The 27,028-nt window shown below is 32.8% G+C and overlaps 1 long non-coding RNA gene across 1 annotated transcript in view; it reads right to left on the bottom strand.

Annotated features, from left to right (window-relative positions):
• The window catches only part of LOC136036617 (uncharacterized), a 35,245-nt gene extending 9,345 nt beyond the window's left edge, over positions 1-25,900 (bottom strand). Inside the window, exons 1-2 of the long non-coding RNA XR_010619756.1 lie at positions 25,577-25,900; positions 8,394-8,640 (exon numbers count right to left, since the gene is read on the bottom strand). This is a non-coding gene — a long non-coding RNA (uncharacterized LOC136036617). The remainder of the gene's footprint in view (positions 1-8,393; positions 8,641-25,576) is intronic.
• Positions 25,901-27,028: the final 1,128 nt, after the last annotated feature.

Here is a 27,028-nt window from a genome sequence, read left to right as displayed (position 1 = left end):
CACAATTGGTAGAGGCCTGTTTTTGGTTTCAGTGTGTACCTTACTATTGAAGTTGTCAGCCCCTTTAAACTTTCAAACTGGTATATCTCATGAAGGAATTTTTCTACCAGAAAATGGATAACATATACTTTGATCAGCTCATCAAGAGCTATCGACTGCCGTAAAAAAAAATCTATCTGTCTTGGTTCAAAAGTTGACTTTTTTGCCGTAGGCCAAGTTTCTAACGCCATCACTTAGAAAGGAGCAAAGGATAAACTCTAATTTCTTTAGCAGCGAGAGAACTTTTAAAGTTTAAGAGGCACATCTGATGCCATTTCTGTATCAGCTTACTTTTGGTTTCAGTGTGTACCTTACTACTGAAGTTGTCAACACCTTTAAACTTTCAAACTGATATATCTCATGAAGGAATTTTTCTACTGGATGACATATACTTTGATCAGTTCATCAAGAGCTATCGAATGCCGTCGAAAAAAATCTATCTGTCTTAGTCCAAAAGTTGACTGTTTTGCCGTAGGCCAAGTTTCTAACGTCATCACTTAAGGATAAACGAGAGCAAAAGGAGCAAAGGATAAACTCTAATTTCTTTAGCAATGAGAGAACTTTTGAAGATTAATAGGCACATCTGATACCATTTCTCTAGTGCAAACCGAATGATAAACTCAGCTGAAATCACAAACAGAAATGGGTAGAAACAATAGATTTTTGACCCCAGGCAAGAGTTCTACGAAGCTTTCCAAAATACAGCCATACTCATTAATCCGACCTAAGGTCCACACTTTCCATAAAAACCGCAGAGGTTAGACCCTTACTACTTTCTAGTATAGAAAGTATAACAGTTCAAAATAGGGATGAAACCTTATTAAATTGGGGAAGTTATCTTTCTAGGAATAATCTGAAATCGAGATGCTAGAAAAAAAAAACGACAAAACCAAAGTGTTGCTCTCGCAACACGATTACAGTGAAATAAAATCTCGAACTGATGATCTTTCAACAATTAATAGCATTGTATATATCAAACGTTCAGTTTGATTTTGTTTGTACTTTTCAAGCCTGTTCAAGGCACCAGCAGCAGCAGGATTTTAGAAATGTCTAGGAGGTGAAAGGTCCGAAATTGGTAGAGAGCCACTGGTCTAGGGTAAAGCGGTGTTTGCAGCATTGATTGATTTACCTTTGCGAAGCATATGAAGGGCCAAACCATAAATATAACCAAAATAACCCAAAACTACTGCTCAAACAATTCTGTACGTACTTCAAATGTCTAATTTGTAACTAAGTTGTAGGGCGTGGTGGCAGCACTTGTTTGGCATCACAAATTGTAACGGGTGTAAGTAACCTTCATTTAAAAGAAATAGTTTGAAAGACAAGCTAATAACACTTATTTAAGACGGAAATATACTATACCTAAATTCAAACTCTTTTGCTGCTCAAAGAAAGAACCTTGTAAATTATCCTAATTATTACGATAATGAGAGCAGTAACTACACTAAGCCAGCGATAAAAACCCTTAACAAGAAAAGCTTTTTAGCCAACGTTATTTCTGTATTGTCCATTACAGATAGGACAAATATTGTCCATTGTGCATCGTGCAAACAATTGCTTGCAAGGCAGTCACATTTATAATATGGTTGTTAAAAAATAAAAATAAATATTGAATGTTAAATAAATGAAATCAATGTTAAATTTATTAATGTTAAATAAAAGTTAAATGAATAAAAAATAAATAAATTGGTTCTTCTGTTTTCTTTTGCGTTTTATTGAGGACTGACGACCGAAAATAAGAGGTAATTACAACCAATGCTTTCTGGGTGTCTGGTTCTTTTTTAAAATGCGTGGATATGCTTGAAACTAAAGCTATGACATTCTCTTAGCTACTCCAATAAACGAAAAAAATGTTTATTCGCACAGGTAGATCTATAGTCTCATTTGAAGAGGTTCAAGAGGTTCCCTTGCCTAGTTTCTTCATCAGCTAACTTTATCAATGATGTTATTTGACTCTTCTAATGATCAAAATTGATTGGAGGGCAACCATCCTTCCCCCTGCCCTTTTTTCCTCCCCTCCACCGAGCAACCCCCGAAGACATCCGACCAAGGCTATCAAAATAGTATATCTTTAATATCTCGGGAACGAAGAGGGGGATCAAATAAAACTTTAAGAGGGTATTTTCGGAAGGTAGAGAGGCTACAAATATCCTGTTTGGGGAAAGGAATATTGGTGCAATAGTATTTTTGCCTCCTAATGATTCGTCCAACCAAGGGTCGACCAATTTTTCTTGAAAGCTTTACAACGGTAAGCTTTTGGGTCAAGAAAACCCTTAAGCACAGAAAAAGCTTGATAAAACTATTTCGTCCATGATTGGGACCGTAGCTTTTTTCGATCACCTAAGACTCGTAACACTTTTTATTCATCCCAGTTACTTGACTTCAAAAATTTCCATCATTCGAGACTAAAAAACTAAGAGACTATCAATGTACAAAAACGGGGCCCGATGTTTATTCACTCGAACGAGCTTTAAAATAACATCCACACGTTTCTTGGCAAGGTAAACTTAAGTGCAAAAAAAAAAGAAGAAAAAAGATACTTATTCTGATTGCATTGATTTATGACGCCCCTAAGTGAACTCAAAATTTTGTTCGTCCCTTATAGATTGGTAACTTACAGGGCGTAAAGACAGGGCTAAGCAGACCCTTTTCTAGACTGGCTTAGACTTAAAAGACAGGTAGATAAAGACAAGGGGGTTCACATAATGTAAAACTTTGCCAGAATATAATGAAGACAAAAGTTATTCGAAGAATTTGTTCTTCCAATTAGTAATTCCCAAAATAGGCCCAAATTTGTTAGGTCCTCAATCGGCTAGCAGCTTGCTACACATTCAGGCCTATACTGGGACATAGGGGAAAAAATAAAACTTTCCGACGTGAAACTTTCAGGATAAGTAGACGGTCACAAAGGAGAATTTGACAAAGACAATAAATTGTTGAAGAAAATGTGGTTAAACTGATTTTTAGGACAAAAAATTATAACTGAACGTTAATCTGGTTTATAGTGTCAGACACCTCAAGTAAAATTCCAGGACGAGGAGAGCCTCAATTAAGACAAAAAATTAAGGTTTCCACTAGTTACTTTAGATACTCTGCTATGGTCCATTTTAACCAAAACTTATGATCTTGGCATAACGGAAGAGATCGTAAGACGAATTCCATTTGAAAAATGTATCAGCGAATCCCGAAAATTTTACACGGATTTTATTCCTTTCTTTTCATCAGTTGTTTTCTCCAGATTCAAAGGTCTTAGGTTTTCATAATTTTCACTTCCGTGGACTTGGACTCCTTCGTCAGGGCTTTCATGCCCTGGGTCATAAACTGATAAAGGAACAACGTATGTTTATGACCATCCTTCAAGAGCGTATCCAGGATTTTGTTCCGGGCGGGGGGTGCATTTTTTAGTCATCAAAAATTGTATATATCCATTTTTGTTGCCTTTTTACGAGACGACAATTTTTATAAGGGGGGGAGTCGAACCCAGTAACCCCTCCGAATGGATACGACCTTGCCATCCTTTCCCCTGTAATATCAGTGAAAAGCTTTACATACCTTAATACATATAAATAGAATTGTTTGTGCTGATATGATTTCGCAAATGTTCATTTGAGTCCGTGTCTTTAAGAAGGCAAGGATCTTGGTCACAAATTAGAAATGTTTCAGCGAAATGCAACGAAACAATTAGACGCATTTTTTTTCTTCCAAACAATACCCTCGGCAATACCCCTCTTGTTAAATCTAAACATTCTTGCTAGCGTAATTTCCCATGTAAATATATTTTTTTTTCACACTTATGCTATCTAGTGCACCGGTTTTAGAGAGAAAGTAGTTTTAATTCTAGATTTAGATCAAACAAATATATATAAAATATATATATATATATATAAAATATATTTTATTTTAACACTAAAGCTATCTAGTGCACCAGTTCTAGAGAGAAAGTAGTTTTAATTCTAGATTTAGATCAAGTACATATATATTGAATCTGTATACTTTTGACATCAAAATAACATTTGGCTAAGGTGACTGAAAAAGACAAAAAAACAAAAGGCAAGCGGTTTATTAACGAGAACAATGAATACTAATCATAAACTCTTTCGAAATTAATTGGAATTCAAAACTCAGAGAGAGCTCGTGATTATGATTTTATATCGGCAAAATAGTGGTCAAAGAATTCAATTATTTCGATCATTCATTCGAATAAAAAAAACCAGGTGTCTTTCACAAATTGATAGTCAAGACAGCACATCTTCTACAAAAATAATAACGCATTAAACTGAAAGCTCTTCAAAATGTCACGCATTTATTTCTCTAAAATGAAAAACACGTGCGCACCAAAGGTATTTGCCCAAAAATAGAAAAACTATTTAAATTTGTCAGCGTCCTTCCCATTATTCAATAAAAATTATGAAAATACGCTTTTTTTCACAATTAACAGAAGATCAAACGTTTCCAAGTCAAAATTTATTCCCTATAGAAAAAAAGTATTAAATAGACATCTGTCCCTTAAAACCGCCAAAACTGTCTTTCTTTGATCAAAGGTAGAGGGGGTTGGACGAATGCCCTGTGCGTCCACGTCTGCCATGCAGGTGTTAAATATGATTGAAAATTGTGGTTTATAAAAAAAGTGATTCATAGTCAGATAAAATGGTTTATGATGGTTAGAATTTTTGCTAATTTTAACGTCCAATTGTAAGACTATTTTCCTCGAAGTTTCAAATGAATTCATCTTCCACTAGAAATCTTTTGGAATACTGACATTAGATTGCAAGATGGGATTTAAGAAATACAGGAATTAGATATATAAGTAGACAAATATACAGTTTGAATGCTTGGGCTCTGTTTGAAAATTTTTACTTCTTAAACACTCCATTTTTAATTTTGTCACTGCATAATTTTGGACAATATCTACTCCAACACGAAGATCCTAAGACAAGGTATAGTTAAGCAGTCGTTTTAAACGACTTATAATACTGGTATTTTGAATAAGGACATTAGTGGTGCATCCAGATGAACGTAGTCCCCCCCCCTCGACTTACGGTAATTACAGATTAATAATAAATATTTTTCAGCCATTTATTTGCAATTAAAAGATTTACCAATTTGGATCCCTATCTCCCCTTTCTGATGTGTAGCTTCGGCTACGTCCCCATGACCTGCCTTTTATCCAGGCAGAAATAATTATTTGTCAATTTTTTCTTCTATTTTCGAGATTATACAGCACTTTGGGTTTTTTTAGGGTACTTAAGTATTATAGCGACCACACTTTGTTCTTGATCCGTAATTAAACCGGTTTTCTGTGTCCACTCGGAGATAATCAGCTTAGCCAGAGCAAGGTAAAATGCTATGTAGGTATATTTTAGTTAAATATTTGATATATATATATATATATATATATATATATATATATAAAGGAAGATATATTTATATATATAATATATTATATATAATATATATATATATATTATATATATATATATAATATACATAATATACAGTCTTCCTTTATATATATAAAGGAAGACTGTTTTCCTAAATTAGTGATTAATATAGACCAGCACTTGAATGAGGCCTTAACCCTACTCATCCATACAATCACATAGGTCAAACAGCATAGCCACACACAATCAACCATAAAGAATAATCCATGGACAGGCAGTCATGTCGTCAATAAGTATAAGTCGTCATTTACCAAACAATAGAAAAAATAATATAGACAAATAATTCAGAGGCAACACCCAACATAAGGGCTCATCAGGAGAATACACTGGCCTATATAGGGTTTCGCCACTCTAAATTCTCTACCCAGCACAGTGTTGTGGCTACCATAGAATATCCATGGCATCCCCGCGTCAGGTATCACCCCCAAAATATATGCCTATGAAAGAAAAAAAAACAGCAAATGTAAAACAACCAAGTAAAACCAAAACAAGCTTATCCTGTTAATGTATCCCTCCCTTTAGCAACAATAGGTAAACTAAATATTATAAATTTTACCAAATCACAAATAATAACACATTGCAAAAAACCTGAATGAACTAAACAATTATAGAATTCATCTTTACCATGTGGCTAATTTTTAAGAAAATCCGCTCAATTAGAAACACAATTCAAAATAAATGGCGCTGCGACAACATTTCTCAAACCTCCGAAATTAGTTGAAAATTTCTTTAAGTATTTCTAGATAATTCTTTTGATATTTATTTAAAAGTTCGTTATAATGAACACTAAATTTTTTAAATTACCAAGTTAATTTATTTGCAGAAAAACCTCTTGATATCAATTTTTGGCTTAAGATTTTACATGTATTTTTAAAATCAATATAATTACTACAAATCCTTGCATAACGAAGTAACTGTGAGAAAAACGCTGAATATGTGATATTTGAGTGTATATTACTTTCAGGGAATGGGAAACTAATCACTTCAAAATCAAAATCATCCGTTTTATTATACATTTTAAAACTTAATTTATTATTATCACAAATATTAATATTTAAATCTAAGAAATGATCTTCATGACCAGCGCCATGACTAGGCTCAAGAATAAGCTCTGATGGATATATATTTTTAGAAATATCAATGAAATCCTTACAATTTAAGACCAAAATATCGTCTAAATATCTTTTATTATTTGACAAAGCATGTTTTAAATTAATTGGATTATTCTTATCCATCATATATTTATATTCTAGTTGACTTAAAAACAAGTCAGCTATAAATGGGCTGGCATTCCCCCCCATGGGAATTCCCACAATTTGCTTGTACAAATCACCCCCAAATCTTATATAAGTATTGTATAAAACAAATTCCAATAACTCAAAAATCATATCCAAGCTGTAACATCTCAAGTTAACTGTAGCATTAAAGCAATTTGTCCATATAGCTTTTTTATTATAAATGTCTATTTTTAAGAACCTTTTACTAGATAAGAGGAAAGATTTCTTGATAACAGTCTTTAAATTATCAAACACTACATTAAGTGATATATATATATATATATATATATATATATATATATATATATATATATATATATATATATATATATATATATATATTATATATATATATATATATATATATAATATATATAATATATATATATATATATATATATATATATATAAATAATATATATATATATATATATATATTATATATAAATATATATATATATATATATATATATATATATATATATAATATATATATATATATAATATATATATATATATATATATATATATATATATATATATATATATATATATATATATATATATATATATATATATATATATATATATATATATATATATATATATATAGCTGATTAGGTTACGTAAGGAATTTAATATAATGCGTTCTGGGAGACCTGCTTTCCATAATTCTCTATTTGTATTTTCCATAGTTTTGTTACTAAAGAAACATATTTTCATCATATTTTGGTATATTCCATTAGGATTAGCCTAACTTTACTTCTTTGATGTGGTCGCTATAACACACAAGTAGCTTTATTAGTACTAACTACAAATTATTTTTTTCTAGTTCTACATTGTCAGTTTGTATCATACATTAATACTTCACTTTTACACATTGCCTATCGAACCTACTGGGCCCAATAGTATTATATCATGGTCTCTAGAGTTGTCTGAGGCGGAAAACGGTAGAAACCACAAAAAAAGGTTTAAAATATTCAATTAGTTTTGCTGCAGAATTCGATAATTATTTTGAAACACAGTGTGTAACAGAGTAACATCAGGCAATTATTGCTTATGCCCGAACCATACCATAGTCACATCGATCGATAAAAAGTCTAGTTTTTTCAAAGACATGGAGTTTTTTCTTGATTCGAATGTCACACTTGTATTTCAGAAACAGAAAAGTAAAATGGCAAAAATTGGTTTGAACAATTTGTACCAGCACCAATTTGTTCCAAACTACTTTCTACTCACACACCGCAATCTTATCCTTTCCCAAATTCCTATTACAAATAAAAAAACTAATGTTTCAAACTTCCATCTTTTTCAATTACAAAAAATTATGCCTTAACACTTGACTCTGATTTGTCGATCAAAAATTTTATGCTTGAAATGTTCAACTCGAAAATATATGAACGGCGTACATAATTCTAGCTGTTGTCGTGCATCGACAAGTGGGACTATAATGTGGCCCGAGCATTGCTCTGATCCCAAAGTCTGGTCTAATTATCCCTGTAGTTTATACTGATTTAAAGGAATAGACTTGATCACCAAGTGTCAAAATATGTCGTACGTCCTAATCTCGTATTCCCTACTTGTGGGAAACTGCTGTCATTTTTTTGAAACAAAAACAATCTACGTATCAGCTCACCTTAGGGAGGGACGTCAAACACTGTTGTTTCACATTCCAAATCAATTCGTCAGACTGACACCGAAAACTCTTTGATATATTCAATTCCGGGACAAAGATCCTTAGGTTGATGATATCCATCTCATGGGAACCGACATTTAATTGAAGAACATGTAGGGGCTGATCTGAGCCTCCTAACCTGACAGGACTTGCTGCAGCAAAGCTCTCTGAATCATCCATTTGGGAAAACTCCTTGCATTAGGACAAGCTATAAAAAGACAAGTTATTACATTTCTAGGGGCGTTGTAAAATTGTAAGTGATTGTTGCTTTTATTTTGTTGTTCATAGATCCTGTTCGTTGATATCAAATAAAGTTGCACAGATCCATAGCCCCTACGATTGCAGAGGGACAGAAGATGTATGACCACTTTTTAAAAATAATGCACTAGATAAAGGAGCCGAAAGTCTTTAGCAGCGGGACAGGAAGCCTTTGTTTGTACACAAAGCGGTCCATAGAAGTGCGAGAGTTTAGAGAACTGCCCAATCCACTCGCGAAATTGCCCGATTCCCCACCATTTTTCTCATATAAATTAAGAAAAGTCAGATTGGAATAAATGAAATTTTTTTGTACGTTTATCTTATTGCCACCACAATCAAGATCTTGAACCGCGAACATGAGACAATAACCGGTTTTCATGGTCTTTATACCAGACAATATTAAGCTTCGGCTCAGTGAGAAACTACATTATAGCTATATTTTAATTAAATATTTAGTTGGTATTTTGATTAGGTTAGATTAGGTTACGTATTTATTATAATGCGATCTGGGCGGCCCCCTTCCATAGTTCTTTGTTGTAGTTTTCATAATTTTGTCGATAAAGTGTTATATTTTCATCATATTTTGTTTTATTCCATTAGCATTAACCAAACTCAACTTCTAGACAGAACTTGAGTGCGGTGGCTAAAGACACAAGTACCACTTTTTGATAAATGAAAATTTGGTAATAAATGAGAAATTTTGTTAAAATTTGACCTGAAAAATTTTAGAAGACAGGGGGGGGGGTACTGATCAAGAATTTGCCACAGGCGCAAGAGAGGCCAGAACCGCTACTCCTAATGAGTTTTGATTCATCTTAAATTACACTCACTCTTTTAGCCTGTAAAAACGTGATAAGAAGTCTGATAGGAAGATCCTAGCCATTCTATTAAAGTATCAGAGTCCATTCCATTTCTGGATTCTGATTCCAAGAAGGTGATAAGGAAAACTTCTTGGCATTTTTGGGTTTATGGTATTGCAGCATAGTGTGTATAACTGTATATTGAATTATGTAAAAACTTTTTATGAGGTCTTACCGTTTACTAATCTAATCACTAGAATAATAAGTATTGCCGGTACTTGTCTATTATCCCAACCACACTCAAGTTCATGATCTGAGTAAACAGGTTTTTCCCTCGCATTCGATTATAATTAGCTTATTCTTTGGTGAAATAAACTACAATGCAGGTATGTTTTAATTAAATATTTAATATGTAGAGTTGGTTAGGTTTCATACAATATGTTCTGAGCGGCCTGCTTTCCAACATTCTCTGTTGTAGTTTCCATAATTTTGTTACTAAGGTATTATATTTTCGTCAGATTTTGGTATATTTCATTATGATTAACCTAACTTCACTTCTTTAGTATGGTCGGGAGTTTTTAGTCAAAACAGCAAAGAAACGATATACACTTAACACAGACAAACAAAATGACACCGTTTTTTATAAAATATTTGTACCAACATTCTTCTTTGTTTGTATCAGCTTGTCATTTAGAATCAACAGTCTCCAGAAAAAACAAAAAAGAAGCTCCACATCGGCAATTCTTGGCATATCAAGAGCAGTTTTCCTCTGGAGAAGTTTGTTTTTCTATCTCTTAAGGCAACCATTACTGTGCAGCAAAAATAACATGTGCACTAGTAGAACAGGACCTTCAAACAAGGTTCCTTGCCTGACCTATTCCAGGCAAGGCTCCAAAAGCTAACTCCGCATAACAATGCTTTAATTAAATCATCAATGGTGAATTGCTGGTTGGATGGGAGAGAAAAAAGCAAGATCTGAAAAATCTCAGTGAATACAAGCTTTAAATTTGTGATTGGTAAATTCAGTGTATAAGGCTCTTATTTACCTATGACAGAAGGAAAGCCACCAAGAGTAGTAAAGGGCTCAGGAACTCTTACAAATATCTAGAATTATCAACATTTAAAAATATAATTATTTGCACATCAGAATGAAGGGAATCAGTATGCAAACATAGTTATAGATACAGATTTGACGGGTATCTTAAAACCCACTTCAATAATACTTGAAAACTCAATTTTTTGACTATTTATGAATTAAATGGCATGCTCATGCTTGCGAATCTATAAATATATATATATATATATATATATATATATATATATATATATATATATATATATATATATATATATATATATAGACGAGATCTTTTATGGTAAAAAAAATATATATATTTTCTTCTTGCTAGACCCCAATCAAAGACATTTAGTTCACGGAAAACTTGGCAACTCGTTACATTGCGAAACTTACGGGCTTTCTATAAATTTAAACTTAATATGTTCAACCATCACCTTCCAACCGAAAAATACAATTTAAAAAAAATTATATGTTAGGGTACTCTCAGATACGTGCTCTGGAACATCATGGGCTATTCCAAGTTCACTATGCCCAAGAATAACCTAATGTTCACAAATGAGAAAATAGTTTGCCATTAAGTAAAATAAATTATATCTAATTTCTCGCGAAGTACTTGAGACGGAGTTAGATAGCTACTAGGTTAACGTCGAGCTCACATTTTTTAGGGATTACATTTAAGAGGGTCTTGGAACAAACCACTTCATTAACACAGCCCAGAACTCTATAGAAGTTTGTATTCCGATATATGCAATCATGTTTCTGCTTTCGAGTGGAAAGCTCCGTTCTAGCAGGCAAGCAGGCAGGCATCAGTTTCAAATTGAAGATGGACTAAAATCTATAAGTGTTAAATATATGCGGTAGTTACCAGGCCCCAGAGCCAATATATCTTCTTTGAGTGATAAATAGAAAAATTTACAGAAACAAAAAAGTGGAGACCGAAAGTGCTGCCATCTTTTGTTTCTACCCATTTCTGTTCGTGATTTCAGCCGAGTTTATCATTCAGTTTTTTGCACTTGGGATTGCGGTAGAGAAATGGTATCAGTCGTGCCTCTTAAATTTTAAACGTTCTCTCATTGCTAAAGAAAGTAGAATTTATCCTTTGCTCCTTTCTAAGTGATGATGTTAGAAACTTGGCCTCTGGCAAAGAAGTCAACTTTTGAACTAAGACAGATAGATCTTTTTGACGGCAGTCGATAACTCTTGATGAGCTGATCAAAGTATATGTCATCCATTTTTTGGTAGAAAAATTCCTTCAGATGTACCAGTTTAAAAGTTTGAAGGGGTTGACAACTTCAGTAGTGAGGTACACAGTGAAACCAAAAATAGGCCGATGCGAATTGTGAGACATATAGGGGAGTTTTAAGCAACATTCGGCTGTTAGCTCATAATCATCTTCGGCAATTAGGGGTTCGCAACTTTTTCTAGTTGGTTTACCTATTAGTTGTTTCCGGTGTATTTGATGGTAAGACCAATTTGGTTCCAGTGGAATGACATGCAGGGGACTTGTAAGTAATAATCGGCTGTTAGGCTTCAATGATCTTTGGCGATGAGGAGTTTGCAACTTTTGCTAGTTGCAATGAGGGGTTTGCAACTTTTGCTAGTTGGCGTACCTAGTATTTATTTTAAGATCCTTACAGATTAATGATTTCAGCGTTTAATCAAAGCGAGGAAACAAAACCAAAGTGTTGCTCTCGCAACACTTTAGTCGGCAAAGTCGAACAAAGGTTGCCACAACACCTCACGTTGCCCTTGCAACGTAGACCTAATTGAATGCACTTAACTAAAAACGATGCAGTACAAAAGAAGCCGAATTGGTAGCTACAAGTGTTTTATTGACATTCATAAAATGAATTTAGAATGTGTAAGAAAGATTTAACTGAGACTCAGTTGAAAATATATTAATTATATGCAACGGTACTTTATGATGATACATTTTACTTATTCATGATTATACAGCTAACGACATAGTCCAAACACGATCTACAAACGGTTGGAGACTAAAGACAAGGCCTACAAACAATTTAGTTTTCTTCTTTTTTTCATGAGCTTAACTCGTCTTGGTTTAAATCATCAGTAAGTCTTTCAAATAAAAATATATTGTGGTCATCAGCCCTTAATTTTTCCATATTTTTCCATATTTTTCCAATCCATTGACTGTGGTTTTGGACAAACATGAGTGACAAATGACAACCCTATAGTGTGCTATACTTAGCATCCATGCACGGTTTAGTAACCACAAACCGCAAAGTATGTATTCAACAATTATCAAGGATTTTGGTCGCTTGCTATTTAGAGGAGTGTTATACTGATGATGCTCCCCTGCAGTTTTGGCAATATGTTAAAATATTATCATTATTATAGGCAAACCCTTAAACTGGAGTCGAGGCTTACACCACAAAGGCCCATTGCCTCCAAACTGCCATTGCCATGTGCCATTACATAAAATTAATTTGAAAAAACAAAGTTTTTCCAAGGGAAGTAAAGAGCAACGTTGAAGCTTAAAACGAACAAAAATTATGGCTTCACAGCCTATCTAATATATGTATCAATAAAACTAGTACAAATAAAACAACTAATTATGTTTCCCTGTGTTTCTAGGATTATGAAAAAATAATTTCTGTTCGTTTTAAGTTTTAATGCTGGTCCTTAGTTTCTGTTAAAAACTTATTTTTTTATATAATTTCTAATCACCTCCAATTTAGGGGATATAAGACATCTCAACCCTTTTATTAAGGAGCTGAACTAAGAAGCCGCACAAGAATTAAAGGGAAAAAAAAGTTTAGAGTAGAAAGAAAATCAGAACATAAAGTAGTTTCTTTTCGTAAAAAAAAAAAAAAAAAAATAAAAAGAAGAAATAGATCTTTAATTCTTTGTTTTAAAAATTAAATTTAGTCACACTTAAGAAAGTAGCTCCAGGCGAGTAGCTTCGAATAAAAGGTTAACTGAGCGGACAGGTTTGTATATCGACATGCCTGCGGAAAATGTTGCTAACTCAACAGAAATTTGCCTTTAGGCTTAGCGATTTACCTGACCTGTCCCTAAATAAATACACCACTCATTACTCAGAAATGAATGAAAATTTATATAATAAGTTATATATAGTTATAGAATAAGTTAGTTTTCATTTCAAAATTTTGGGAAGAATTACCTGAATTCTCCTACAGAACTGTTTTCGTTTGTCTTTCTACCTCTTTGGAGGCACATTCTAACGTATGGAGGAATTATTACAGCGGAATTGTCAATTAAATAATTTGATAAGTAAGTATAACAATAATTAATGCTTGTTTTAATATATAACTTTGAGTAGTTCCAGAACCACATGTCTACACTTCTTCAACCACTAAGTGGCAAGGGGTTGGGCCCAGGGGTGTAATTTGTTATGGGGAAGTGGGGGCAACTTCCCCTCCCAGATTTCAGTTTTTCTCCAGACCCCAGTTTGTCTCCCCTCCCAGCTGAATTTTAATTTCTCCAAAAATGTTGTCAAAATTAAGACAAGCCTGCATAATTCAAGTATGCGGTGAAACAGGTCAGTGTTCTTTAGTATGTCTTTAACTTTTTTATTATTATACGGCTAGTTTTTCAGTTTTCTCTATCATTTTCACTTGATTTGGGAAAATTTGCTCCAACTTTGACCCCCCTGCCCTCACAGAATTTTTACAAAATTACGGCATTCGTTGGGGTATGGATATAGTGATCTACTCAGAATGTCGTTGCAAACCATGGACTATATGACCTCTATTCCCTTTTGAATCAAACTGTTGTACCAAATACCTTTCTGGGACATGCTTTAAAAAATGAGTGCATCACATTTACAAAAACAGTGTTACAAATTATCTGAAAATGATGGTATAGAAGATAGAAAACCATGATTGAATAAAAAAAACACCCAAGCAGAAATCGAACGTAATAAACTTTCATTCGAAGTCGAACGCTGTACTAACAGAACCACGCCTTTAATAATCTAATTTGATATATTAGTGTTTTTACCTTAATTGCATAGCTTATTAAGCTTGGTGGGGGAATATACGAGAGATGTTCTTACAATCCTTCAGTTAAGGGTTTTGGACCATAATTATTACATTCCAAGCTTTTCTACTTAAAAAGTGACATCAAAAGTGTTGTTTTTGGTGCTAAATCACACTTACGGACGGTACAATTGATAAATATCACGGAGGTATGAGCAATAGCTTTCAAATGAGCCACTAAACGTCACTCTAAAAGTTCTGGTAGTTCACTAGCCCCAGCTTTCCCACTTAAGACATGGCACCAAAAGTGCCGTTTTAGTGTCATTTGGAACTTGCTGGTGGTTGAATTTATAGGAAGGATGTAGATAGGAGCAATTTCTTTTATATGAGCAATTAAAAATCTGTCTAGATACCTGCGATACCTGTAGATACCTGCGAACACTGTTACCCATGCAAAAAAGCCATTCTCCATGTTGTGCAAGATGGGGGGGGGGGTGAAGTTCCAATCAAGAATGTCAACGATGATGATTCCAAAAGTGAATTTTCTATTTCGATTTGATGACATGTTTAAGAGGCATAAAGTTCTTTTTTGAAATTTGAAAATGTCGTTTTCACAATTACAAATCATCGTTCTCCTTAATCTGAATAATAGTAATTACTTCTGAATCTAAATCGATAGGGAGATGCTCCTCACAAGACAGATTCTTTAAAATATGTTTTCAAACTTTCGGCTACTATGGGTCGCTCTTATTGTTTAAGTTTCACCTTATCAGACCGATATATATGAGTGGGGAAGGGGATTTGTCAAAACCACTAAAAAGGTACAGTTTATAGAAGGAGCAAAAGAAAAAGAGGGATGGTCCCCGTACGTACATTGTTTCTATCTTAATTTAGGAATTAATATACAGCTGTTCAATAGCTTTGGATCAATCTCAGAATTCTCAATCACTTGCATTTTGACCCTGTTTAGCCAAAATTGTCGTTTTGTGACAGAAAATGGCCCCTTTGTTGCGGAGCGATCTCTTTCTTACCTTAAAAATGATGCTAGAAATTTTAATCTCAATTCAAACGAACACCCCTTATGATTATCAACGACTACTAGTTAAATACGGTTATCTCTAAGGGTAAAAAAAGAAAAAGGAGACTCATAAATAAGCCCTCTTTAAGCAAAATTGGTGTTTTTTAGTATAAAATGGCAGAAAATGGTTCATTGTTGTTGCATAGTCGCTGTCGCTACTTTAAAACAGCATTAGATATCGCCAGTCGGGTATCAAAAGAACGCATCTCCATAATTCTCTTAACTTTTTTATTCCCCCTCCATTAACCGTAAAACAAAAACGGATCAATGTGTAAAATCAATACATATCAATCCGTTTTTTTTTACGGTTATCTTTTTTCTGCTCTTCTGAAAATTTAAGTTATGGAGTTACGTCCTTTTGATGCCCGACTGACGATATTTTGATTTCCGTCCAAATGATTTTCATTGTTTTCAAGGTGGAGGACTGCAAGTCTCCATCGAAGGGTTTTTGATTACAGTATTTTTCTATGGTTTACTTTTTGTTTAGATTTAGTATCCTTTTTGCTGATTTTTTTTTTTGCTCTCTTGAAATTAATCAAAAAAATGTCTCGTAATCAGAGACGTCAATTCGCAAAATTTACGGGAAAGTGGGGGACAAAATACATTTTTCAAATCCAGGAGGCGATTATGTTGTTGTTTTTTTTTTTTTTTTTTCATGAATATACAAGAAGGGTATTTTGAATGAAAATACGAAAAATTGGAAGGTTCAAAATTTAAGGGGGGGGCAATTGCGTACCCCCTCTCCTATTAACGCGCCTTTTTGACATTATAAATTATTTTTCAGCTGAATATGAATAAAAATCACTATTTCAAAATGTTGTTACGCGGGAAAGATTTTCACAACATAGTATCTTTCAATAATCTTTTTTTTTTAAACTAAGGTTACTATGGGTGGTGTTTCGCTCTTTACTAGGAATCTATAATTCTTTACAAGCAAAGTTTCAACGAATATCATAATTGTTCAACTTCTCCTAATTATTTCACAGAAAGAAATACAGCTTCATAAACTAGCTCGCCTTTCCTAGACAAAACAATGACTGAAAAAAGAGGACTGCCCCACTCTCCACCACGTGACATGCATCTTGGAACACTACTGATTCCGCCACACATGACATGTGTCACCTGCAAGTACACGATTTTTTGAAGTAGGCCACTCTTCGACAAAAAAACCTTCACCATACAAGTCAAGAATCATTATCTAAAAAGGCAAAGGAAGACAACAATCTAAATGTAGAACAAAAAATTGGTGAAGATATATCAGTGGTCCGTTTTTGTAGTTCCGGTTTTAATCTTATACAAATATAAATAAGAGGAAATGGTTTAATAAGGAAATGTTTCTCTACCAATCCAGATATTAATAAAGACCAGTTGATTATTACAGGCCATCCATGGAAATTTTTCTCAAAGAGACTGGGCGTCAAAAAACTGAGCACTAAATCGTACAAGTCTACGTCTGATAGAACATTTTGAGTAAATACTCAAATTTTGCCAAAAATTTCAATTACAGCCCTATATTTAAGTTCTTAAAAAGAAAGGTAGAAAAAGAACACTACAAAAATACATCTGCTACTAATCCATAATAAAACGTCAATCAAAAAGCAAACTAAAATTAATTTATATTTTTACTTTTAGCAAATTTTGATATTCAAAAGGCCTATCTGGTCATAATTTTAACTATACTACAATGTTAGTTTAAGATGAAAAACAGTAAAAAAAAAAAAAAACTTTACTCTTCTTTAATGATTAATTAAGTCACACTTAAAATGGACAGACGTTATGACAAATGAAAGTAGAACTACCGCCACCTACCCCTCTAAAAGCAAGAGCGTTGTCTGAGCTTCAGTAGAAACGATTTTGAGCTGCGTGTTTTTTATATGTCACAGCATAAGCAAACAATTCAACAGCAAATTAATACCACAAAACTGATAATAAGGCTTTATGAATAAGAGTTATCCCCTCTGAGATCTCCTCTTTCCCATTAAACTTTTTAAAAGGATTGAGTGTCACTTGCACTTTATTGAAAACCAAATGTGTTTTGAAAAGTGTGTTTTCCATTTGTGGAAACATTAACAACTTAAAATAGAATCACGATAACGATTAAAATTACAGGAAAGATAAAGTATTTCTTAGAATAATTAAATTTGGCGACTGTCAATTTAATTTCAGTATTTCAAAAAACCACTTCTTATCAAAACTTTTCTGTTTGATTCTATTTCATACACGTAAATAGAACTTAACTTCTAAAATGGTCATTCAAAATTGCAGCAGTTTCATGAGTGAGTTGAAACAATATTTCGAATTGACGAATCAATAAATAACTTAACAATTGATTTTCTTTATATTTGAGACGAATGCGTTTGAAAAAAAGAAGCTCCACATCGGGCTGCACGGGCTGCAAAATTTGCTGCACATCGGGCTGATGAGACTAGGTCGATTTTTTCAAACATAAAAATGTTGATTCCTAGTAGTCCCAGAATTGTTTTTTCGATGACATAATGATAGAAGGAAAAGTGTGCAAACCATATTTTGTTTCCAGTAAAGTGCAAAAAACACAGGGTTTTAAAGGGTGTCATTTTAGCCACCTTTTAGAGAGTACCTATTCTCTTCTGTGCTAGCTTGTTTTAAGTTTGACAAAATTATCCGTTTTCACTTCATTCGTTTTACGATTTATCTATTCATCCATAGTAGTTTCTGCTATCTTTATTTTTGATGTTATAATTCATTTTAATTTTTATTGTTTCTGGGTTTCGCTAATTCATTCATAGTAATTTCTGTTCTTTTAAAGTTTGTAGAATTAAACTGATATGTCTGCTCGTTTTAGGATTTGATACGTCTCTTTATTTTTCTTTGAACAGCTTCTTTTTAGAAAACTTTCAACTTTATGAAATGAAAAATAATGAACAAAGAAAAAAGAAAACTGTGAAAAAATATAATTACCACCTTTCATGGTGTTTGGGGGGTAATAGCACCCACTTATATGTAGTAATTTCTGTTTGTTTTAAGCTTGACTTAACTATCCTTTTTTATTTCTGTTCGTTTTAGGTTTGACTTATTTATTTACTATAATATTTTAAATTTTAAGTTTGACTTGATGATTCATAGTAATTTGTGTTCTTACTGTTTTTTTTTTGTTTTTTTTTATTATTCGTCCACACTAATTTCTGTTCGCTTAACGCTTGATTTGTAATGTGGCTTTATTTTTGCTCGCTTTAGATAAAACAAATTTTTCAATTAAATCATAAAATAATTTTTTAAAGAGTCTAGGCTCCCTCATCTTACATAGGTTAAGCCTATGTATTTGTTTTATTAATGTGATTTTTTTTATATAGTAATTTTGTTTTCTTTTTATTTGTTTATATTGTATTTCGCTGATGACAGTTGTTGAATATATAGCCGAAATATTCGCATAGATTGTACTACTGTGTTATTCAGTCTTCGCAAATTTGCTCTTTATCTTCTCTTGTTTTGTAAGATCACTGGTTCGATACGAATAACCTCTCAGCAGAAAAAGGGGTAAAAGAAAACAAAGAAACAGAGAAACGCCAATTTGTCACCATCTTTTCTAAAAATACATTTTTTTTTTCCTTTTCCAAAATAGAGTTCGTAGGCATGACAAGTTTGATGGTGTGATCTTTATCAAGATCGGGGTCCTTTTTGAAGATGTTGGTAGGCTACTCTTTCTAAAATTGTACAGAATGCCTTATGCTTGTAAGTTTTAATGGGTAACCTTAAAATACAACATGTTACAACATATTCAGAGAGGCCCGTCAGGTTGAATTTGGTAGGTATGAGCAAATAGGGCTTTTGTTGCACCCTTATAGGGTTTAAGCCCGATTTGACAGACGTTGTCTCTTATGTTTCTCCGCAACTGTAACGGACGGACCATAGTCACAGCCATACTTCATAGAGCCTATGCACCAAAGGTGTACCCCTTTACTTTTTGCGAAAACAACTTTTTATATAATACATTGAAACGTTGCTTTTTTATTCATTTTTAAATCATGCCAAATTTCCAAGTTTAGTTCTTAAAAAGGCGGATCTCTTTGTCTATACATTCTGCGTTCGCGCAACTTTCCGGTCTGTTTTCCCGAAGTTTTATCAAGGCTGTATCCATGGGGAAAGACCCCCCCCCTCCAAATGGTTGTCCGACTCGTAAAAACGTAACAAAATGAATATAAACAAATTTTTGATGTGTTTTTTAAGTTTTTTCTAGGCCCCCCTCCGAAAAAAAATCCTGGATACGACCTTGAGTTTTATTGATGGAAGGAGTTCAATTTTATTTGCAATAGTCGAAAGAAGATCTTTCACGAAAGGTATGTGTTCAGGAACACTTACGCCCCTCCCAAATCTTAAAATTTTGTTTGTGTCTTTAAAACTTTGCATAAGCTGCATCTTTTTTTCTTTTTCTACTGAATTGAGCAATTTTGCCACCTCTCCCAAAATAAGCTTCCACGCTCTTTCGGGGTCCCAGAAATGTTCAGACATTCGAACTGTTTTAAATATAAAGAAAATGTATTTTTAAAGCGTAAGAATACACATGAATAGGCTAAGCTAAAAAAAAAAATCTTACATCATACAAAAAAATAAATAAATGGTTCACATTAACCTTCTTCAACAGAATAAACTGCTGTGGGTGGCAGTAAATATTTTTGTAAATACATATGTGCTAAATAAAGTAATTGTAGCAAAAAAGCATGCTTAATTCATTTGAAGAATAACTTACATGAAAACAAAAAAGTAAAGTATTGATAAGAATTCTTCAAAATATAAACAAAATTAATTTAATTACTAAAATTAATTAGCCTTATCTTTTCTACATTTTAGAGCTTTAATTATTAGAAAAAGTCTTGCTATAAAAATCATTGAAATAATTCCTACTCGAGAAACCTCTTTAGGGATTATTAAGATGTAAGTCACTGTAAATTTTCGAAAGTAAATTTAAATTTATTAAAATATTATTAATTAAAATATTAATAAAAATATTAAAATATTAATTAATTATTAATTAAAATAATTAAATAAAATTAAAATAAATAAATAATTAAATAAATAATTAAAATAAAATATTAAAATATTAATTAAAATATCAATATTATATAAAATATTTATTAATTTACTAAATTAGTAAAGTCACTGTAAATTTACAGTTAACGAATCATGTGACTTCAGATAATGCATTATTTGACAAAATACAGCTATTATTATAACTGGCAGTGTTCGTCTGTCTTATAACGTCTCTGTTCGCTAACGTCTAATTCATTTGTCAACTTTCGACGCAGATACACTAACGAAGACACACACCAGTGTAATTTGAATAAGTGGGCGGCTTTCACTATTTAGATGTTTTTCTAAATTCGTATCTATGTATTAGGCTATTTAACAGAATCGTAATTTCCTTTCCATCATTTTTTCGCGTGAGCCAAGATTTCATGGGAAATAAAACCAAAACTGGCAACCATTTTCCCCACAAAAGTAAACCATTTGACAGATACGACAATACTTTTTAACCGACATAAAAAAAAAAAAAAAACAGTCTGGCAAAGCACTTGCTTACGCATGGAACCCTGGTCCGATATACACGAGAACTCCACTTTTCACCAAATGATGACCAAAAGCTGTTTTCTGATTGAATCATACACAGGGTTCTCAGCCCTAAGGCTGGATGCAAGATCGTACCTTGTGCAGCCAAAAACTAAAGATTTTGTTAACGTGAGCTGCTTGAACCTACATACTATAGCTAGTATTCTAGCTAGACATGCGTTTGAACCCCGCGTTAGGAAATCTATGACGATAATAGCGGCTATTTTTAATTGCCCACCTAAATGATCTTGTCTATCCTCAGAGAATCTAAGGAAAATTTACGGAGATATTCCAAAATCGACAGGTTGCTAAATTATCTTTTCATTCTCAAAATACCATCCTAACAATCCATTGGATTTTTTCTTTCCTAATGAAGACTAAAATTTTGGTATAGCTCACTCAGTAGATAACGTTGTCGTATTTGGAATTAAACTGTTAAATTCACTTTTATACATCTAATTGGGAAAATATTGCGCATTACCTTTTGATTTTGGAAAAGTGAATTAACCATGGGTAAAGCCCATCCTTTTTATCCTAGGTAATCTTTCAAAAAGATTCTTGTTTTGAAGCGATGACAAAAAACAAGTCACATCCGTTTTCGTTAAAACATGGCGTTGTGCATATATATTATACTTCAAATTCCCTTTACGCTTTCCCTACAAAGATTAGGAATTTTGTCAAACAATGAGTCCAAGGGATATATTGTCCTCGGTACCTTTTGAACTTGAAAATTAATTACCGTTGTTTATGAAATACTGTACTAAATGAAATTAACTCCGCATATAAAATTTGTTTTATGTCCTCCAGTTATTTGAACTATATATATACAAACACACACACACATATATATATATATATATATATATATATATATATATATATATATATATATATATATATATATATATATATATATATATATATATATGTATATATATATATATATATATATATATATATATATATATATATATATATATATATATATATATATATATATACAAATTTTATATGCGGAGTTAATAAAATTTTACAAAAATTTATGTCATTACTATTGCAATTTTCGTTGCGTACTAGTACTTTACTGAAAATACAAAACCGACGAAGCAAAACACAATTAAGAGCTGAAAATAAAAGACTAATTTATAATATTCCAATAGTCTTCCGCGGGCCACAGAATCAGTAAATTTTAGTATATAATTTTAATTCCCTCGAAACTTCAAGAAAGATCAGTTTCCAGTTGAGCGCTAGTTTTTCAGAATTCTGCAAATTTATGGAAATATTCAGAGTCAGTATATTTGTACCACTACTGCATTAATTACGAAGCCTAATTAGGTTTCATCTTAGCTCTTAACTTTAATCAGATAAAATTTACTTTTAATTAATTCATTAGGAAGAAACTGAGTTCTTCAAGGCTTTGGTATCAGTTGAGGATTCCTACTCTCCAGAAGAACGACAACAAGCGGCGGGAAGAAAAGAATCGGAAAACAGAAAATTCATTGAGTGTGTATGATTCAGGCTATATATTTGTCCAATAAGGAGGCGTGGGGTAAAGTTTATCGTTAGGCCTATGCCTAAAGGAATGATTCAAGTAACTATTGTAGAATGTTCATATTTTTTCCAAAATTGTTTAATGTTTCCATTTCGACAGTGGAAATGCCAAACTGATACTCATGATTTTCAAGTAGAACCAGGAATCGCCCACAACCCCCCTTGCTAGACATTTAGTACTTGTTTAAATGCAAAATGCCGTCGTGAGTATTTATAAGGAAATCCCATTTTGGAGAATATGCGATTTTTCTTAGGAGTGCGGGATGGGGTTCCAAAATACTGAATATGTATACTCCCCCCTAAATCGGGTAGAGTCGTTGTTGATAGTAAGGAATGTTTCTATCATCTCACAAGAAGGTTTTACCGAGAAGAAAAAACTGCACTTCTAGGCCAAAATGCGTTGCTCGAACTGTTTGTCATCTTAAAGCTGAAACAAGAAGTCAATTGACCTTTTCAGAATTATAGTAAAATTTATAAGAAAAATAAGAAAGTTTATTGATGGTTATTGCAAAAAACTAAATTAGAATTCTTGTTGTTGAGAGTTAGGTCTTATTGAAATGAAACTTTTGGATATAACAATCGTGCAGAAAAGATATACCCCAGATTTGTTTCTTAAAGCTTTTTTGGTACGTGTTAGATACCTAGAACACACTCAAGAAGCTTGCTTTGTTTCATCTAAATAAACCGGTTTTACTCTCACATTCGATTTTAATTAGCTTATTCTTTGGTGAAATAAACTACCATGCAGGTATATTTTCATTAAATATTTGGTATATAGAGGAGGTTAGGTTAGGTATTTAATATAATACGTTCTGGGTATTATATCATCTGATTTCCATAATTCTTTGTTGTACTAAACTATGGGATTTTCCTCATATTTTGGTATGTTTCATTATGATTCACTTCATTTAACTTCATTTCTTGAGTGGGTTCTGGATATTTAACGATACTTTTGTCTTATAGCCACTACACTTAAGATCTTGTATCAAGAACATGAGACGACAACCGGTTTTCATGGCCTTATAAAGACAAGTTAGCTTTGGCTCGGTGGGAAACTACATTATAGCTATATTTTAATTAAATATCGGTCAATGTTGGTATTACCGGAACAACTTTTTTGGTCATGAAACTATTGTTAATAGATGCATTTTGACTTTTTGAACATCTTTTCTCTCTTGCAAAACTACCGCAAACTCGCCGTTATGGAGTTATTTCGACCCAAACATTCTAGTATTTATACATACAGAATTGCAATCATTTCCGTTTTCATTGATCGTTGATTGAGAGAAGATTATCAAACAGTTCGTGGTAACGAACTGTAGTAAGGAGCGACCCGGCTCAATAGTAAGCGAAACTATAAAAAGTGGAACTTCGATGCTAAAAGATATATCAAAAGAATCGAATTTTTATGCTGATTTTTATGCTGATAGCCATTTTGTTCCACATAGTCGAAAACCATAATAACTCTGTCTTTGGGGATGACTTACTCCCCACAGTCCCTGGGGGAGGGGCTGCAAGTTACAAACTTTGACCAATGTTAACACACAGTAATGGTTACTGGGAAGTGTACTGACGTTTTCAGGGGGATTTTTTTGGTTTCGGTGTGGGCTTGAGGGGAGGGGGCTATGTGGGAGGATCTTTCCTTGGAGGAATATTTCATGGGGGAAGAGAAATTCAATGAAAAGGGCGCAGGATTTTCTAGCATTACTATTAAAAAAAAACAATTAAAATATAAACATGAAAAAGTTTTTCAATTGAAAGTAAGGAGTAGCATTGAAACTTAAAACGAACAGAGGTTATTACGCATGTGAGGGGTTCTAAAAATACTTTAGCATAAAGAGCGAGGTATTTAGGAGGAGATAAATACTTCGCTCTTTATGCTGAAGTATTTTTAGTAATTTCGACTATTTATTTTACGGCCTTTCTGATTCAGGGGCCATTCTTAAAGAATTGGGACAAAACTTAAGATTTAGTGTGAAGAGCGAGGTATTAACGAGGGGACAAACCCCCTCATATATATAATCAAAAATATAAGAATATAAAAGTTTGTTACATAAGTTAATTCTTAAGTTACGTATAGTTTTTACTAATAAAAACGTTCGTTAAAACAATTAAAAACTTTAGCGTAAAGAGCGAGGGATTGCGGGGGGGGGGCAACCCATTTCATACACGGAGTAATTTCTGTTCGTTTTAAGTTTTAATGTCGCTCCTTGCTTTCAGTAAAAAAAAAACTTTTTTATTTTTAATTTTGTTTGTTTTTTATCTAATTTATGAAAGAATCGGCATAAAATAATTCGCCTTTAGAAGGTACTTAACCTAACCTCTATTTAGTATCTATTTTCTATTGTGCATATTATCATCAAATAATGCTCGAACAAGATAGAGCAATCAATCTTACAGAAAAAAAGACTTAAAAAACAGTGGAAATTGACAGAAAAATGTCAAAATTTCAGTTTGAATAACTCCATAACGGTGAGTTTGCGGTAGTTTTGCAAGAGAGAAAAGATGTTCAAAAAGTCAAAATGCATCTAATAACAATAGTTTCATGACCCAAAAAAAATTGTTCCGGTAATGCCACCATTCACCTTACATAATTCTTCGAGTCGTAGTTTTCCTAATTTTGTTGAGAAAGTTTTATATTTACATCATATTTTGTTTTATTTCATTAGCATTAACCAAACTTCACTTCTTGACAGAGCTTGAGTGAGGTGCCTATTTAACAAGGACCTTTTTTCTATGCTAGATGTCAAGCAAACTTATCGTAGCCTACCGAAGTCTTGGATATAATGGGGAAAAAGTCAAACCAAGCAAAAACAGGTATAAAAAAAACCTACCAACTGAAAGGATTTAAATATATCCGAATGGCCGAGGAGTATAAAACACAATTACAACACTCTTATGAGCCAAGGATTTTGGACTTCATCTAGGGGAATAGTCACTCTCTAGCGCTCAATGCAAGAAAACTGTTCGACCAAGTGTCGAGATTTTTCTCACATGCGCTGGCGTTGGAAACAATTCTTAGAGGAAACCTTAGCGCAATATTCCAAGACGGAGCATTCCATTCAATAAACTGAGATAAGATATAGATTTCGTAGACAAATATTTCTTACTAACATACTACTCAGTAACCAGATTACTTGGCTTCGAACCAAAAACTAAAACTACTTGTCTATGTTTTTGTAATTCATCATGCTGCTTAGATGCTCATGGCAAAAGCCCAACCGGTTTAAAAACCACTTGACTTTTAAAAGTACTATGGAGTCACTATTTTCAAAAATTGCAAATCTTATACAAAACATGCTTAAAAAAAAACTTTGAAGAAGAAGTAAAATAAATTGCGGTACTTGTGTCTTATAGCCACTCCACTCAAAGTTCAGTCGAAAAGTGAAGTTTGGTTTATGCTAACGAAATAAAGAAAATAAGATGAAAATATCATACTTTGTCAACAAAAATTATGAAAACTTTGAAAATTAAGAAAATTATCAACAAAATTATAAAAACTACAAAAAAGAATTATGGAAGGAGGGCCACCCAGTCTGCATTGTATTAAATACGTAACCTAAACGAGCCTAACCAAAATACCAACTCAATATTAAACTAAAATATAGCTACAGTGCAGTTTCCAGCTATTGTCTAATAAACTAACCTAACCAAAATACCAACTACATATTTAATTAAAACATAGCTACAATGTAGTTTCCCACCGAGCCGAAGCTAATATTGTAGTTTTCTAACCTAACCTGGCAGTTCAATTTCAAGCAAACTTCAATTTTCAACAAAAATTGAGTGGGGTGGCTATAAGACACAAGTACATAAATTGTTTCCACTAATCAATAGTTTGTCGACCACTTCTAGAGGCAGAATAAATTATTGTATTGCCGAGAGCTTTTCCGCTCCTTATAAAAGCAGTTATCACTTTTCTAAAAGCATTTAGATTTTTTCTCGTGTTAGATGACAATTTACTGTTATAACGGTTTTGCTAGTGTAGTTCATCTGTTTCTTTGTTTTATCTTTGTTTTTCTATTTATACTCTGTTTCATGTCTTTGCAGGCGACTTCTCAATCAAATAACTAAATAAGCATGTGTTTTAGACACTATCGACAAAAAAACATACATAATCAAGATTATTGAAAACAACTAATGAAAGTGACGTTAGATCCTGGAAATCTCAACTATTTTTGTCTGTCAGTGCTATACAAAGGATTTTTTTAACATATTTTATTTCAGTGAAGTATAAATAAGGCTTTGTCTTTAGAAGGTTTAGTAAGTGTTTTAAGCTTAACTCG

This window comes from Artemia franciscana, chromosome 15 (assembly GCF_032884065.1).
Source record: "Artemia franciscana chromosome 15, ASM3288406v1, whole genome shotgun sequence".
NCBI lineage: Eukaryota > Metazoa > Arthropoda > Branchiopoda > Anostraca > Artemiidae > Artemia > Artemia franciscana.
Note: the sequence above shows the minus strand (reverse complement) of the source record. Positions and strands in the feature narration are given on the sequence as shown.